Here is an 18308-nt window from a genome sequence, read left to right on the forward strand (position 1 = left end):
CTTTCTTTGCTTATGAAAGGTTAAATTGATAGACCACCATTTTACTTAAACATAAAAATAATTTTGAGTTGGGCAGGTGGATGCCTGCAGTTAATTTACAGTCAAATCACATCCACTTGGAATAGTAGGGTTGAAATGAAAACATGTTGATAGGCTATTTACCTGTTAGGCCTTGGTAAGTGCAGGGATAACAAATGTAATTCAGTTTGTTAACATGACGAAGTTATCATAATTAAGCAGTTGGTAAAGAAACAAATCTATTATGAGTTTACATTTCCAGTCTTTCAATGAAATCTGATGGTCCAATAAATGGATATCACAGGGTTCAGCCACTAGGTATACTAAAGGACTCAGTCAGAAAAGTCACTACTCTGATTCTGGTCAGATCTTTTCAACCAGCAGATGTTTGTCCATTCCTGGCAACCCTCTCAATTTGCTGCTTCATGAAGCTCTTAGGATATTTTCCAGTTTAAATCAGAGCTAGGGGTGAGTTGAAGTGTTTTTGTCCTATTTCAAACCAAAACATACATTTTAACTCTTTTTTGTCTTTTCAAAAATTCAGCAAGTCATTAATAGGAGCTTATGTTAAAGGAATTAAGATGCCCAAGAAAGGAGTGAGCAGCCCTGAACCAGTTTAACTGGATTCTAGATTTCCAAATTGATGAATCTCATTCTGATATCTGCTTCAGTTAAAGAGATTGAACCAGCCAAAACATATTTCTTCTTCTATTGTGATACAGTCCAACCAAAAATGATCCAGAGAAAAATATAGTGTGGTTGGTCCTCAGTCCTTACTGTTGTGCTGAATTCAAAGCACAGAGAAGACAGAGGATTGCTTTATAAAAGTGAGGCTGATAGGGCACTAGAATTCTGTTTTGCATTAATGTACTTTTGATATATTCACTTTTTGCCTTTAAAAGAATAACTTTTTAAAAAGCATTTTATACCTTTTAAAAGAATGCCATGTTCCTAAGAACAAAGAATGTGTCCATCTAGAGAGATAATCAATGTTGACTATATCTTAATATGAGTATACATAGTATATATTAATTATATAAAATGAAACCATGATTCTGCCATACACAGCTTTTTTTTCACTCAATAATACATTGTAAATTTTTTTCCATGTCATTCATGTTATTTGGACTGTCCATAAAAGTAGCTGACTCAATATCCTGAGTAACATAATTACTCCAGTTAGTAAACTGCACTTTAGTATTGCTTTGCAAAAATCTGTACAACCCATCACTTATTAGTGGTTTGTAGAATTATTTTTCTTACATTATTAATGCTGCAATGATTGTAATTGTAGCAAAATCTTTATACATATCCATAATTACTTTCTTGATCTATTTCTAGGAGTACAATTGTTGTGCTGATAGGTTTGTATTAAAGCTTTTGATACACAATGCAAATTGTCTTCTGGAAGTAACTAATTCCTGTGTCCACAATATAGTTAGAAAAATGAGGTTGAGATGGTTAATGGGCCATTTGAATTCTCAGTAATTTTTTCATTTGTTTTGTTTTGGTTTGGTTTGGTGGTTTTCGTTTTGTTTTGTTTTGTTTGTTTGTGTCTTCAAGTCCAAAGGCCTAGTGATGCTTTGTACCTGAAGTGATTTTATCATCCTTATATGTCACTGTCACAATTTCCCTCATTACTATTATATGCATTTTATGATGTGACTTTGCAATTACTCCCACAAAAAGCATAAGTCAATTTCTCCTCCTTTTAATATGTGCTGGCCCTGTAACTTGCTTTACCGACAGAATAATTGAGTAATACGATATGCTTCCTAAGTCCAGGACTCAAGAGGCTGTCTAGCTTCTCTCTTGACCTCTTAGAAATCAGATGCTGTACTACAAAAGTCCATGGTAGCCTGCTGGACATAGAATGTGGATGGTATTGACATATCCTCGCTGACAGTGCCAGCCAGTTGCAAGCAATGAAAGTCATCCAGCACCAACCAGATGACCTACCAACTGACACACAACAGCATGAATGAGTCTGGCTGACACCCCATAAGGAGCAGAGATGAGCCATGCCCTCTGAGCCCTTCCAATGTTGCCAATCACTGGTATCCTGAGCAAGTGAATAGTTGTTGTTTTATATCACTAAGTTTTAGGGTAGTAAAACACTCAGAAATAAATAAAAATAATAATTAATGCAGTTGATACATTTCAAAATTAATTTACAGCTCCACCTTTTTCTTATGTCTCCTAACAAACAAATCAGTTGAGATAAGAGTATTAATTTATTTGAATGGAGGTGTTTCACTGTTGCTGAGAAAAAAGGATCCTGACTTGCTGAATACTTTCACTGCCAATTAAATATACTGCTACTGCAGAGTAGCCCACTTCCTTGTATTATAAATTGGCAAAGTTTGACTTCAGTTTATGATATATAGGACTTTGCATGAGTGGCACTGTATGAAAGACAGATTTATTGTTCAAAATATACCTCTTAATAAATGAGAGTATATATACACCAGTGATAAAAAAAATGTATCTTGTGGATAGATGAAGTATGATGTTTGATGCACATATTTTTTGAAAGTTTAGTTGAGTTTATCTAAAGATAATTGAAACTTACTTTGATCTGCTGACTGAGTACACTTTGTTTAACATGACCTAGTGTTCTTTGGACTTAAATGGTTTTAGTGTGGCTTTGGATGCATTGATATTTTCACAGGATGATTTATGATACTTACCAAGATATTCACTTATAATATGAAAATTTAAATTAGAGTAAATATGGCAGCTTTCCAACTCTAAACGTACTACACAGGTTATTAAGAGTAGAAAATCATTAAACAAAAATAGCATCTGGTGGTGCATACTGTATCTGTAACACTAGTAGAAAAAATTTTCCCTAAAACAAATAAACAGATTTGCAAAACAATCTATCAGGCAACTCTGTTTATAGAAACAAAAATGACTCAAATCAATGTTCTTCAGTATTATAGCTCCTTAAAGCAATATAGGAATATTTACCTGAATATATTTTCTTGATCATCTCTACAGAGCTGTGGAAGGTAATAAGCCAAGTGACTATGTATGAATTAAATGGAATAAGGCTGAGAAACTATTAATTTAAATAAACCTTGTATTTCATTTGCATTTGTAAGTGTTCTATTGTTTGGAAAAAAATGTAAAAAAAAACTCATGCTTTTCCAAGCCAATTGTGTTTGAGGACAGGTTTTCGAAGGAAATATCTGTAGTCCAGTTTTCTCATTTATTCCCAAATTATGAAGGCTAGATCCTGTGTAAACCATGCTTTAAACTGGCCATCAAAAATAACTAATAATCTAAGTGACAGAGCAGAATAATTCTATTTCATATCAAATTTCTATTCTTTTATGACATATTCATGATTCTCCCACCTTTTTTACATAAATTCAAATGTATATAATTGTTTCAAAAGTAACACAAATAATTATAGTACAACCTTACCCAGATTCCCTATTGTTAATATTTTCCCCATATTTTTGTTTTTTCTATTTAATATAGAGATATTATATATATGTATTTATATACTGTATGTATGTATTATATATGCATATAAAGTCATACATTGCTTAATGACAGGTATTTTCTGAGAAATTTGCTCTTTGGCAGTTTTGCTTTGCAAACATTATAGAGTGTACTTACAAAACCAAGTTGGTATAGCCTACTACACACCTAGTCTATATGGTGTAGCCTATGGCTCCTAGGCTACAAATCTGTATAGAATGTTACTGTACATTCTACAGGAAGCAGTTATACCAAGATGATAAAGTATTTGTGTACCTAAACATATCTAAACGTAGAAAACACACACTAAAACATAGATTTATAAGCTTATGAGACCACCATCATATATGCAGTCCATAGTTGTCTAAAACATCATTCTGCAGTGCATTACTGTAGAGATATAATATCTTATTGAACTAGTTTAAAGTAAGCTTTGGGTACAGTAAGATACCTTTTCCCATAAATACTTTAATGTTTATTTCCTAAAGCAAGGCAATCTTTTGCATAATTATAATAATTCTTTAAATTAGGAAATTAATATCTGTGATATATATTCTTAATTTTTTTTCTAACAGTGTATCGCCTTTTCTAGAAATATTTGTCTGCTGCCCATTTTAAATTAGCTCCCCCTTCTATGTGTTCACAATGTATCTTTTTTTTACCCCTGCAGGATACTCATCTTTTTTTTAATTAGTAGTGACTGGTATCATATTTACTTTATTTCCTCCCCCAAAGTAACACAATTCTTGACACTGATAAACTTTTCATAAATATTTTTAGATAAATGTGTTCCTTTGAATTGTAGTTGAAGCATTCCAACCTTTGCCTCCATTAAGAATAACTAAAATTGCTACATGGTTTTAACTTTTTTAAATTTAGACCAACAGACTTCCAGAATTGAGAACTTATGAAGGAATGAAGTACTTAGTGTGAAACAATTCATTTCAATATTTTAAAGATTAATTTTGTAGTTTCACTAGAAACTTAACTAATAACTTAAAGGATAAATTATTTTATTTTCAAAAGTAATTATAATAGCATACATTTATTGAAAGCTTGCTATGCTTGAGGCACATTGTAAGTATTTTATATAACTTTATTATTTAGTCAGAACAGTAAATGATATTTAACAAAAACTTCTATGTTTTAAGCACTATGTTAGGCACATTGTATGGGTTATCAAATTTAATAATAAAATGACAAATACTTAGGAAAATTTTCTATGTTTCAGGTACAGGTGTAAGTACTTTACACATATTAATTCTCATTTAATTATTACAACATTATGACAAGGATGTTATTATTCCTATTTTGCTGATGAGGAAATTCAGACTACAGAGATACTAAATACTCAATGGGAATTATTATGTCTCTTTTAAAGAGGGAAAAACCTGAAACATGAGTAAGTTAAGTTAGTTACCTATATTAATTTTACAGAGTTGCTATAACAAATTACCACAAACTGACTGACTTAGAACAAGAAATTTATTGTCTCACTGTTCTGGCGGCTAAATAAAATTCTGAAATCAAGGTGCCTGCAGGCCCATGCTCTTTCTAGAAGCTCTAGGGAGAATTTTTTTCCTATTAGCTTCTGGTATTGCTAGCAATATTTAACATTCCTTGTCTTGTAGACATACTGTTTATGTCTCTGACTCTGTCATCACATGGCATTCTGCTCTCTGTCCGGCATTTGTCTCTGTGCCTCTTCCCCCCTTCTAAGGCCTTACTGGGTTAGGGCCCACCCTGATGACTTCATCATCATTTACTCACATCTGCAAAAACCCAACTTCTAAATAAGGCCACATTCAAAGGTACCAGATGTTAAGACTTCAACGTATCTTTTTGGGGGACACATTTCAACCTATAACATTACCCAAGGCCATTGAGCTCATTAATGACACTACTAGGATTTGATCTTGGGCTTATCTGACTCTAAAGCCTGTGTTTTTAACCACTCTAACCACTCTGTTCCACGCAGCATAGAAGACCTGAGTCATCTTTAGTTCTACAAGCTAACTGAAGTTATTAGTGACCATGGCAGTCATCAAAACAAAATTACTTAATATTAAAAATAAATATCATTTAGATATTTACTTAAAACACGCATGAATAACTATTATAATAAAATGAATAATTTTTTCAAACTATAAACATGAAATTTATTTCTAAAAAAAGAAACAATTTTATACATAAAATTTCATTTGTTTATGCTATTACTAACACAAACACCTAATTTTAAAGAAAGTTATCCATCAGAAGACTGCTTATCTCTGCTTAGTAAATTTTCTTAATTATTTTTAGTGAAATGGTATGATTTTACTTATGCAGGGTTTCTACTTTCTTTCGATTTTATTTTATTAAGATATCTATATATTTACTAACTTTAAATTTATGTTCTTATATTTTACTTACATTTATATAAATATAAAAAAATTGTGTTTTGTGTATTTTCCATGTTACATTTTACAATTAACTATTATTAAGCCCATATGGAAAAAAATAGCTTCAATATTTTTCTACTTGTAAAACTGACTGTATTCACTTAGTAATTCTACTAAATAATTCTAAGCACAATTTATATTGCTAGTAGCAACCCAAAAAGTTAACACTATTTACATAATAAATTTCTCTAATTTTGACATTAATTTTATTTTGTAGATTCTTTAGAAATATCTATATTATGGAAGAAAGTTTTAGTTTTAACTAAATAGTTACATCTGCAGCCTTTACCTTATTTTGGTAATCACACACATTGTAAACATCCCTGTATTCTTGACTGTTTATCTCACAGACGCATTCTAACTGGTTTTCTAGTACATTTTCTTCCATTGGAATGCATTCTGCATGCCAAGGGCAGAATGCTCCTGGTAAAGCTCAAATGTAGTCAGGCTACTTTCTTGCTCAAAATTATTCTATAGTTCACTGTTTCCTGTGGAAATAAAATTTATAGAATTGCCTTGAACAAGGGAATAATAAACAAATAAAAAAATAAGTAATTAATAACAAAATAATACTTAGAAGGGGCAGGTAAAAAGAATGTTCTTAGTAATAGGAAAACAAGGCAAAATTAACTCAAGCACGATCAATTAAAGGGACTAATTCAAATGTGCATATTTAATCATATGCTTTACCATTTTTATTGTGTTAGATTTTTGAATCTATTTTAGTAAATGATGTTGGTCTGTAATTTTCTTTTCTAGCTCTGGGCAATTTTTCCTTTTGTTTTTAGCTTAGATAGATAGAAATATAGACATTTTATTGATTTCCTTTATTGCTTTGCTTAATTTTGCTTGATACTTATTAATTTTATTCATTTTTCCAAATAATCAACTTTTAATTTCAAGTACTTGGTCTGTTTCTTATTCCGTATGCTTAAACTATCATCCAGATTTCTCCTTTCAACTTCCATGATACTATTTGCAAGAAACTTAGCTCTTCCTTTAAAAGCAAAATTTAGGCATCATCGTTATTATCATTAGGTTATATAGTTACACATTTCATGCCCATCACTTTTATCTAAGTGAACTTCAGCAAGTTTCCTACAGTCTCTGAGCCTGGAACTCCTTATTTTAAGGCGGACAATTCTATCACTGGTTTAATAGTGGCTCTTATCATAGAAATAATAATATTAAGTGCTTAGCAAAGTGCTGACACTGACTAAGGTTTCTCATAGATAATACTGATGAAGATGGTGATGATTATGTTGATATTATGCTGTGTCTATTTAAAACAGGCACAACATTCTAAATCTTTTTCTTGTTGAGTTATCTGGATTGATATTTCAAAAAGCCATTCTGTGTGACTTCTATGACTAATTACACATAGGAGCTTATGAAAAGCATAAGACTTTGTCTACAGAAAAATTTATTTTATTTAGTTTAAATGTTCTTCATGGCCTATTTTATACAATTAATTCTTCACATGTACTTCCAAATAAATTTTAATGTCTATGTACTTATATCTTAGGAGTAATGAGGTAATGTCTAAAAAGAACTGTGAATTCTTTGGAGGAAATACAAGGTCAGAGTCCAAATTGTGATAGGTCTTATGCTTGTGTTTACAAATCAGAAAGAGAGCTCTTATAATTCAGAGGACATGGGCTGCCAAACACTCACTACTGTATTTGAAGCAATATCATAACAGCTCAGGAGGAATACAAGAGTGAGCAAGGATGCAAAACTGATGAAATGAGGTAAAATGGGTCCTAACAAGAAAAAATTGAAATGAAAAATGTCAAAGTAAAGCAAATTTGAAGTAACAGAATAATGACATAGAATCAACTTACTTAGTAGCCTCTTGCAACATGGTTAATCCTTCATTCCTCCTTGAAACACTTTCTTTACTTGTTTCAGGATAAAACATCATTCTGTCTTTGTCTTCATTCCTGCTCTTGACCTTGTTCTCTTAGCTCTGATACTGGCTCCCCTTCAACTCCCTGACCTCTAAAAGTGAGACTGTTCTAACACCCCGTCATTGAACTTTTTTTCTAGCTATGCATTCTCGCTTATGATCTCATACAGACTCACAGCTTTAAATATCATCTATATGCTAATAATACCAACTGTATTTCTCCAGCTTGGACCTATCCCCTTGACTCTACACTGGTTTATCAACTGCTTATTTGACATTTCAACTTGAATGTCTAATATGTGTCTCAAATTTAGCCTGCCTAAAACGGAACCTTAAATAACTTTCTTTCCACCATTGCCCTGGTCCTTCACAAATCTCCTCTCACATTCTTTGATATTTCAGGACATGGCCAATCATTTTGCTTGGGCCCCAAATCTTCTCGTCATCCTGGTTCCTCTGTTTCCATCACCCCACATATCCAATCTACCAGCATGCTTTGTCAGCTCTGTATCTTCAAGTTATGTCAAGAATCTGAGCACTTCTTAACACCACCAGTTTTACCTCCCTGAATTGCTGTAATAGCCTCTTTACCAATCTCTCAGCTTCTACCCTTGCCTTGCTATAAGCTCTCAAATAGTGGTGTGGTTGACAGACCATAGCTCTGGTTGGTCATTTCCAGCTACATTCATTTGACATCTTATAATGCATCTCTAGCAGAGCCAGTATCACATCAGGAACTGTTATTTGAAAGTTAAGTTTAGTTCTACTTTGCAGATAGCATTGCCTTGCTCTGGAGTCCCAGCATACTACCTTATAATTTTCCCATTAAGCATTACATAATCCCTACATAATGTCTTTTTCTATCACAGATATACCTAAGACCAAAAGATCTGTCAGGTTAAATTACCCAAGCTTATTGTCACTTACACCAAAATGTGAAAACCTGGATTGCTAAAAAGACTTTTTCATGCACAGTATGCTACTAAAACTTTGCAGTTATTCATGTCAATCTGTATAATAGCCAGAGAAATCTTCCAGAATGCGGCCTATCAGGAATGGTGCTTCCTTCTTTAAGATGAAAGCGTCAGGACGTGCAAATTGTTTCTTATTTTTAAGATGTGTCCTGGGATACCATAAACTACTGGTCCTCTAAAAATTGTATTAATGTGGTAGTATCTTAACTCTTGACAGAATGTATGTCTCACTCTCTAAAGTGCCTGTGTCTTTCCAAGGCCTCCAACCCACTTGCCACTTGTTTCTTTCTGGGTCTGATTAGTACAATGTTATATAGTGGACCCACGGGACATTCTGCTGAATGTCCATCAGTTCTGGATCCATCAGAAGAGATTTTGTGGAAAGCTGAGGGTTAAGATAGCCATGGAACAATATTATAAGTTTGTACTGTTGTCTGTTACTAGTGAATTGAATTCTTTCCAGTCTTTTTCATAGAGATTGAAATTACATTAGCCAGATCGGTGCTCACATACCACATACCTGAGACTGTGTTAGTTGACTTGACCAAAGTTACCCTTGTCAAAGTGTATTTGACAAAACAGTTGCAATTAGAGTACTATTTTGATTAGTAATTTACTGTCATCTCTCAGGATTCATCTGATTTTTGCAAGGGTTGGATCAATGAATTGAATATGATAGGCACAATTAGCACAGTACTCCTTTTATTCTTAAAGTAGACATGAATCTATATCAGTTTCATAGGCTATTACTACAAAAATTGTTACTCCAAAGGTCAAGTAACTAATATGGGAATTCTGCCTGATTCCAAACATATTCACTTTACCTATGAACCTGGTGACAGAAATATCTATTGATGGGGTCACATAGTCATTGTGAACTAGACCTAGACTAGACTCCATTTGTTACCTGGTTCCCACTTGCCCCCATTCTAATTGGGGGGGGCAACAATGATACATTTAGTTCTTGGGTATCAACATCAACTCTGACCCTGTGTCCGGCAGTCTCCACAATGCTTGGGTAGTCCCATTTCTCCAGGGTGTTGTGACCTGAGTAAATAGTCACAGATACCTTTGGAAAAAGTCTAGGGAAGTTCTTACTGATGGTGCAGCGTGGTACTCTCTCCTGGGGATCTGTCCTCTCCTTCCATCAGCAGTTCTGGGTCAGAAATGTGATTCAGATACAAAAACAGGAAAGAAGTAGTAATATTTTACTTATCATTATTCTAATAATCTATTTTTGATTTGTTCTGGTCACAGAGATTGAGTAAAACCCACAGTGGCTGCCCTTCTATCTTGGTTCTAATAAATATTTTATACTTCTGTGCAAGTTATTGCCTCTGGCTGTCATTCTTATCTTGCTACTGCCTTTGACCATTGAAACTCATACATGTCCTCTATTATTAAGGGACCCTATCATCCTCATTGCTGTTACTGATCCCAGTTTGGTAACAATATTTCCTATGGTCTTCCTGGTCTACAGAGTACAGTCACCATCAGGCTTCACAGTGAGGCTGGAGTTCTTCTCACCAAGTTCTTTATCTTCTTGGTAAACAAATGACCTTTGGGAGCTCTTATAGCCAGACAGTCATTTGATGTGTTTTCAGTTCTTATATAGTTTATCCACTTGAGATTGCCTGCTTCTCTTAACTCTGAATCCATTTCTTCCACTGTCTACCATGGCATTCCTGGCTTTTCTACTTTGGCTGATCATTTTGTCCAAGCTTCTAACAGCCAGGTATCTCTGCAGTTTGTTAGCAATGTCTCACAGGGGTCGCAGCAAGGGTGGAAACTCCTGTATCTTGAGGGTTGAGGACTTGCTTCCATATTAAGAAATGCTTTTTTACTCAGCTTATGTTCTTCTACCGTTTCTGCCCCCATTGAACATCTGCAGAATACAGTTCTAATGTCTTCTGAATCCTTCTACTACATATTTTCTAGGTGCTATAGTATTTTCATGATCATTTATTTTTCCTTTCTTAGAAAGTTCAGGACATCCTTGACCTTGTTATGTGATGATTTAATCTAGTTGTGGCCTTAGGGGTTAGGAAGGAAAGTAGGGGAATTTTCTGAGGGGGCAAGGGTTGTCCTATGGGGACTGTAAAAAGACTTCAAAAATGATGATGCATTGAACTCTATTTCAGCAGACACAGAGGTTTTAGCAGAATTTGGTAAAAGAAGATTCTCAACTGCAGTAATCCCAGACATCCTCATCCTATGTTTTAAATTTACATGGCTACCCTGTACTGTAAATTCACCCAGCATCTTATTGCCTTATTTTCTTGACATCTTTATTGCCAGCAGAGCAGGTAATCCAACCTTTAAAATCAAATTCTAACTTCCACCTCTTTTTTTTTTTTTTTTTTTTTCAGGAACCAGGCTCAGATGGAGAATAGTGTGCAGGAATTTTTATGAAGAAAGGCTCCAAGGATCAACACTTCTCAGGTAAAGAGAAAAAAGGAGAATTGGGAAGTTGTGATTGTGGGTTATAGGACAGTCAGAGTATGGCTTCAATCCACTTCACAAAGAACTCTGATGCTGTAACAGTGTTTTAGAGTTTTCCTGAGTTAAAATAAGGGGACTGGGTGTGTATACTCCTAATTCAATTAGTGATCAGATGCAGGTCCCCAAGGAATGGGGGAGTGATCTTGGACATGGCATATCTCTTTATTAAAGGTAATTTTCAAAGGTAACAGGGAGCAGTACAGGACGCATCCACAACAACCTCCAAATCTGGTGTCAACATTTTTAGAAATTTTTCCAAAAAGTGTAATTTTTGGTTAATCTTGAACTATTACTGGCAGAAATGAGTCTCTCTGTGTGTAAATATAAACCAGCTTTAAGACAAATAAAAGTCATAGGCTTGCAGAGTTGGAAGAGGCTGAGAAATCATCTAGTAAAGTTCTCAATTAGAGCTTCGAACCCTATTGACAGCATTCTCAACACATCTCTGGACACTTGCATTATTAGAATACTACTTTCCAGTTTTGATAGATCTGATCATTTTAAAAACTTTCTTGTTGAGGAGACTCTGCCTCCTCATAACTTCTACCTTTTCTTCCATTTCTGACATGAAGATTTCTATATGTGTGTTAAATTCTGATGAAAGTGTTTCAGACATATAAAGGTGGCTATTAAAACAGTGACCCACACATCCCCATTCATCAATTTCCACCCTCTTCATGTGGCTGAATTTTAATTCCATCACGGCCTGGTTAATATCTTGTGACTTCACTCCATGTTGTTATTTTTTCGGTATCACTTTCAGAACTGAACAAAGGGTATCGAGGCATACCTCACACAGAACATGGGATACTCCATTTTTTAAAGACAATGTGCTTCTATTAAGGTAGTTTCATACCTTATTAGCTCTTTTGGCAACTACATCCAGGGACATTTTACTCAGTGCTCATGAACTGCTATATCATTGTTGTAATTAAAGTATGAAAAGCAATACTTTAGTTAATGAATTGATATGAACTTTCTTTTTCTAATCTTCCCAAAAATTATGACAGTGAGATATTATTCTATACTATTTGAAATAGGAAAAAGTGCAAATATATGTAAAAATAAAACACAAAGCATAGTAAAGATGAAGAGGTGATAGCATGCCCCTGAGGAATAGGTGAAATAATATATAAAACTTTAGTTATTATACTGCGTATAAACTTTGTATTTTAAAAATTTTATTTGCTGAGCAAGAAATATCATGAAATATCATTGGAGAGGTAATGAATACAGAAAGATTAGAACACAATTTTTAATTACCTTACCAAATGGTTTTGCAGCTAATAAATCTACACCATTATGGTTGGAAATTTCATATTTTTAACCTCTGTATTACAAGATTATTCTTAAGCCTCATGTCGTAAACAAGATACATTTCTAAGTTCTCAACCTTTATTTCTACAACGGAGCAAATCTTCCATCTGCTTGAAACCCACATGTTTCAAAACTCCATGTAAAAATCTTCCTAAGTTGTCAGAAATTGATAGTGATCCTTACCTTTTTGTTGTTGAAACACAAAAATGGGCCAATGACTTGCAGTTTATCACCAGGTTTAAAAGGTGATTTTATATCTCTCAGATAGGGTCCCATTATTTAAAATAAAATCCTCAATATCTAAGAAAAATGTAGAGACAGCCAAGTTTGGCTTTGTAAAAGCTATGATCTACAAATGAATGGCAAATATTACATGGTCTGGAAATTCAGAACACTTTCACAGATGCCAGCAAAAGTTAATGTTAGCTTTCTCTAGGAATAGTAGAATCTATGTAAGACAATAATTTAAGATTATGGACTGTGGTGCTTAAATTGTTTGTTAAGAACATTTTACTGGCAAATGCTGAGAATAGGAAGAAAGATAAGCTTTGATAGGGGAGCAAAATCCTGAGTTAAGACCTTGTTGGCAACAACATCACTATAAAACTGCTATTTGGCTTTTATTGTTATTTAATGCTCAATTATTTAAAATACTTAAATGAGAGTTAAAATGCTGCCACAATATACCAGCGAGACATTAATTGTGTGTTTTAAAATGGCTAAAATAGCAAGTTATGGTTTAAGCATATGACTATATTTATGGAGTTTCTCTATAATCATTGTAAGGCTCGCTTTCTCAATTGACTTTCAGCTGCGGATGACAAATGTTTTACCAGAATTAAACCTTACTATAGCATTGGCTGGCAAGTAATAACATCTAAACTTTGTCCTAATAATAGTGACTATTTCTTTGTGTTTTGCAAACGTATGTTCATTAATTCATTGAAGGCTTAAATATTTGGCACAATGGCAGGTGTAGAGAGAACCATGGAAACCAAAGGATAAAGACATACCTTAATCTTGAACATGAGTAGAACTGAAGTTTTACGCCATTCACTTCTAAAATGTTTTCTAAAAAATGTGAGTAATTAAATGTGGTAGACCTGTAGTAGCAAGACCTAGGTTCTAGTTTCATACTATATAACTAATTAAGTGGCTATAGGCCAACTTCTCTAATTTTTCCAGGCTCAGTTTTTCAAACACAGGAAATGGAATAGCTACTCTAAATAGTTTCTTGTTTTTCTAAGATTTCAGGATTTTAATCTCTTATATGTATTTTTAGGCTCTCTCTCTCTCACTATATATATATATATATATAGCCTGAGCATATATAGTGATTAAGTGGTGTGTGTATATATATATATATACACACACACACACACACAGTGATACACAGTGATAAAAGGAACCAGAACAAAATATTATATTAATGTTGGTGAACAATTCTTAACGGTTTCTTACATTTTTTTCACATCTTATATGCAAAGCAACTACCTTTTATTCTGGACTTTTTTTAAGTGCATAGAGTGAACAGTTTAGCCTCCCTCTAGAGCAAGGAGCAGTCATACTTAATATACACTATTAAAGATTTAGATTTCCTAAGCTCAGGGTTTCTCTGATGTAATTCAACCCATTGCATGTGCAGGTATTATTTCTCTATCTCTTTATATCATTCTGTGGGAACTGGGGCTCTGGAACTTGAACAAAAATGCTGATACTTTGGCTACTGTTATTGAAATGGGTGACAAATTTCTATTTGTCTCTGACCCATGAATTTTATATCTTCTAAGAGTTTCCATGAAAATACAGCAGGCTGGCATGCTAACTTGTAAGTCAGGTAAGCTCTTAGACCCATCACAGTTCTTGATAGTTTTGGCAACAAGAATGGGATGCTAATAGAGACATGGTTTACTGGAAAAGAAATGATGACAGCTTCATGGGGCAATTAACAGGATGTGAGAGAAGACTATGAGAATTGATAGCAAGCATTGACCCAATCACAAGGTTAATTGGGCAATAAAGTCTCCTCCATGTTATTGCCCATTAATCAGGGATGTTGGGGGGTGGAATTAAGGATGTGGTTCAAAGGTGATCACTTGGAATTAGGTTCCAAGACAACTGCCAAAATGGTACCCTAACTCTCCTCCAAGTGATTTGCATTCTGCACTAACATGACAGCCAATTTCAGCAGTGCACATTGTAACAAATAGTATTAAGATCATTCTATGGATGGACAGAAGGTTGACCCTTTTTAGCTAGCAGTTACCGAGGTATGCCCCTACACTTATAATGAAAAGAGGAAAATCAGTGACACTATGGGCCCACCTAGCAAAAGGTGAGCAGTTCGTCTGGTTCGATTGGAAGATAATGGAGTGATGTCCATACACATTATTTTATGACTCAGTCTGTCCTTCAGCCTAAAATGCCAACTTTAGATCCATTCAGAGATAACAGTGAAAATCTCAGATTTGTTGTCACTGTTCTCTTCGGTGGATCCTGCCTATTATATAAGTGTTTTGACCCTCTTGGAGAGATTTCCTTAATGCATGCAAACTCCTACAGGAAACCATAGATGAGGCATTCAGTAGTATTGGGGCCATTGCCCTCGACTGAGTTTACAAAACTGATGAAAGTGACTTTGGAGGAAAATGGAAACCGACTTAAAACAATTTAGATAAATTCTTGTAGTTATCTCCACCATCTAAAAAATTCTCTTAGGCATATGTTAAAACCAGGTGAAATCTTAAGAGATTTTATCATGATAATGGAGTAGTAGGTGTCACAGATTAATGTGGACTCCTTTGGAAAAAGTCTTTGTGCAAGTCAGGTTGACTCAAAGACAGCAAAACCCTCCGTCCCATATTGAATGGCACTTGGCTGTGGCTGCAGAATCAAGCGGTTTCCAAAGCTGAAATAAATGATATCAGTAACAGGACACTTGTTCTTCAACATTGAACACTGGATGGAATGAAAATATTGTGTATTTTGTTGGTTCACCTGCATCACAGGAATCAGAAAGTAAGTGTGCCTTGCTTTCTGATACAAAACTGCTCTGTTTCTGCAGTATGTGATCCCTCCCTCATCCTCTATCCCAAACATAATAATTTTAAAGAAGAAGATGATGGGGGTGGGGGAAGACCTTTCTGTCCCCAAGACTAAATGCCATACGTATCAATGAAGAGGGCCAGCCCGTCCACACCTGTGGGTATTTCTCATCAGGTGGAATGAGACTGGGAAAAGAAATAAGACACAGAGACAAAGTATAGAGAAAGAACATTGGGCCCAGGGGACCGGCGCTCAGCATATGGAGGACCCGTACCGGCACCAGTCTCTGAGTTCCCTCAGTATTTATTGATTACTATTTTCACTATCTCGGCAAGGGGAATGCGGCAGGAGAACAGGGTGATAGTGGGGAGAAGGTCAGCAGGAAAACATGTGAGCAGAGGAATCTGTGTCACAAATAAGTTCAAGGGAAGGTACTGTGCCTGGTTGTGCACTTAGGCCAGATTTATGCTTCTCTCCACCCAAACATCTCAGTGTAACAAAGAGTAACAGAGCAACATTGCCGCCAGCATATCTCGCCTCCAGCCACAGGGTGGTTTTCTCCTATCTTAGAATAGAATGAATGTGCGATGGGTTTTACTCCGAGACATTCCTTTCCTAGGGATGTGCGGGAGATGGAGGCCTTCCTCTTATCTCAACCACAAGACGCCTTCCTCTTTTTACTAATTCTCCTCAGCACAGACCCCTTATGGGTGTCGGGTTGGGGGACGGTCAGGTGTTTCCCTTCCCATGAGGCCATACCTCAGGCTGTCTCAGTGGGGGGAAACCTTGGACAACACCCAGGCTTTCTTGGGCAGAGGTCCCTGCGGCTTTCCGCAATGCATTGTGCCCCTGGTTAATCAAGAATGGAGAATGGCAATGACTTTTACCAAGCACACTACCTGTAAACATATTGTTAACAAGGCACATCCTGCACAACCCTAGATCCCTTAAACCTTGATTCCATACAGCACATGTTTCTGTGAGCACAGGGCTGGGGCTAAAGTTACATATTAACAGCATCTCAAGGCAAAACAATTTTCTTAGTACAGATCAAAATCAAGTTTCTTATGTCTTCTTTTTCTACATAGACACAGTAACAGTCTGATCTCTCTTTTTTTTTCTCTACATATCAATCTGATTATACTGGAGAACTCTGGGGAAACTGGGCTCAAACTTTTGTAAAACATTTGTTTGATACAAGTCCAAGTCACCCTTCTACCTTGTTGCATGGCAGGAGGAGGTGTTGGATTTAACTGCTGACTTTACATTGGGGAATAGAAATGGAAGTAACCTTGTGGATGGGGCTTCTTGAGCTGATTTGATGTGCTATTGCTATGGTTTTCACTACTTAATATATAACTTGTACTGGGATTATATGTACCTTACATAACTACCATACAATAAGTTTCGGAGGGGAATTGTAAAACCATACAACTTCTATAAAAACTATAGGAGAAAACTTTTATGACCCGGAGTTATGTAAATGGGTGAGATTCTGTGCCATAACATGATTCATAAAAGAAAAAGGATAAATTGGACTTCATCAAGATTAAGAACCTCTTCAACAGACAACATGAAAACAGTAAAAAGACAAGCCGCAGACTGGAGAGAAATATTCAAAGATCACATGTGACAAAGGATTTGTATCCAGAATATGTAAAGAATTCTTAAAATCTAACAATATGAAATCAACCCATCTTTTAATGGACAACGTGTTTGAACTTTACCAAAGTTCATGGCAAATAAATACATGAAAAATTGATCAACCTCATTAGTCATTACGAATATTAAAGTTAAGACCAGGCGAGGTGGCTTATACTTGTAATCCCAGCGCTTTAGGAGACCAACGTGGGCAGATCACGATGCCAGGAATTCAAGACCAACCTGGCTAGCATGGTGAACCATCTCTACTAAAAATACAAAAATTAGCCTGGCGTGGTGGCACATGTCTTTAATCCCAGCTACTCGGGAGGATGAGGTAGGAGAATCACTTGACCCTGGGAGATGGAGGTAGCAGTTGAGCTGAGATCATACCACTGCACTCCAGCCTGGGCAACAGAGTGAGACTCCATCAAAAAAAATAAATAAAATAAAATAAAATTATAAGTGGAAACCACTCCACATCTCCTAGAATGCCTGAAATTAAAAAGATTAAGTATTGGTAAGGATGTAGAGCAATAGGAACTCTCATATACAGTGAGTGAGGATGTAAATGGTACAAACCATTTGGAAAACGGTTCAACAGTTTCTTAAAAGGTTAAACATACCCCTACCATAAGACCCAGCTCTTTCACTCCTAAAAACTGATACAAGAGAAGTTAAACCATATGTCTATATAAAATCTCGTACACAAATGTTAATAACAGATTTATCTACAATAGCCAAAAAAAAAAAAAAAATGCAAACAGCCCAAATCCCCCTATCAGGTGAATTAATAGATAATTGTAGGCTAGTCACCAATAGAAAAAAGTATCAATCCCATACATTAAAAAAACTTAAGTAATCATGCTGAGTGAGTGAAACAAGTCAGACACCAAAAATGTATTATTTCAATTATATAAAATTCTGGCAAATACAAACTATTTTCTATTGACAGAAAGTAGATTCATG

This window comes from Piliocolobus tephrosceles, unplaced genomic scaffold (genome assembly GCF_002776525.5).
Source record: "Piliocolobus tephrosceles isolate RC106 unplaced genomic scaffold, ASM277652v3 unscaffolded_19, whole genome shotgun sequence".
NCBI classification, from domain to species: domain Eukaryota; kingdom Metazoa; phylum Chordata; class Mammalia; order Primates; family Cercopithecidae; genus Piliocolobus; species Piliocolobus tephrosceles.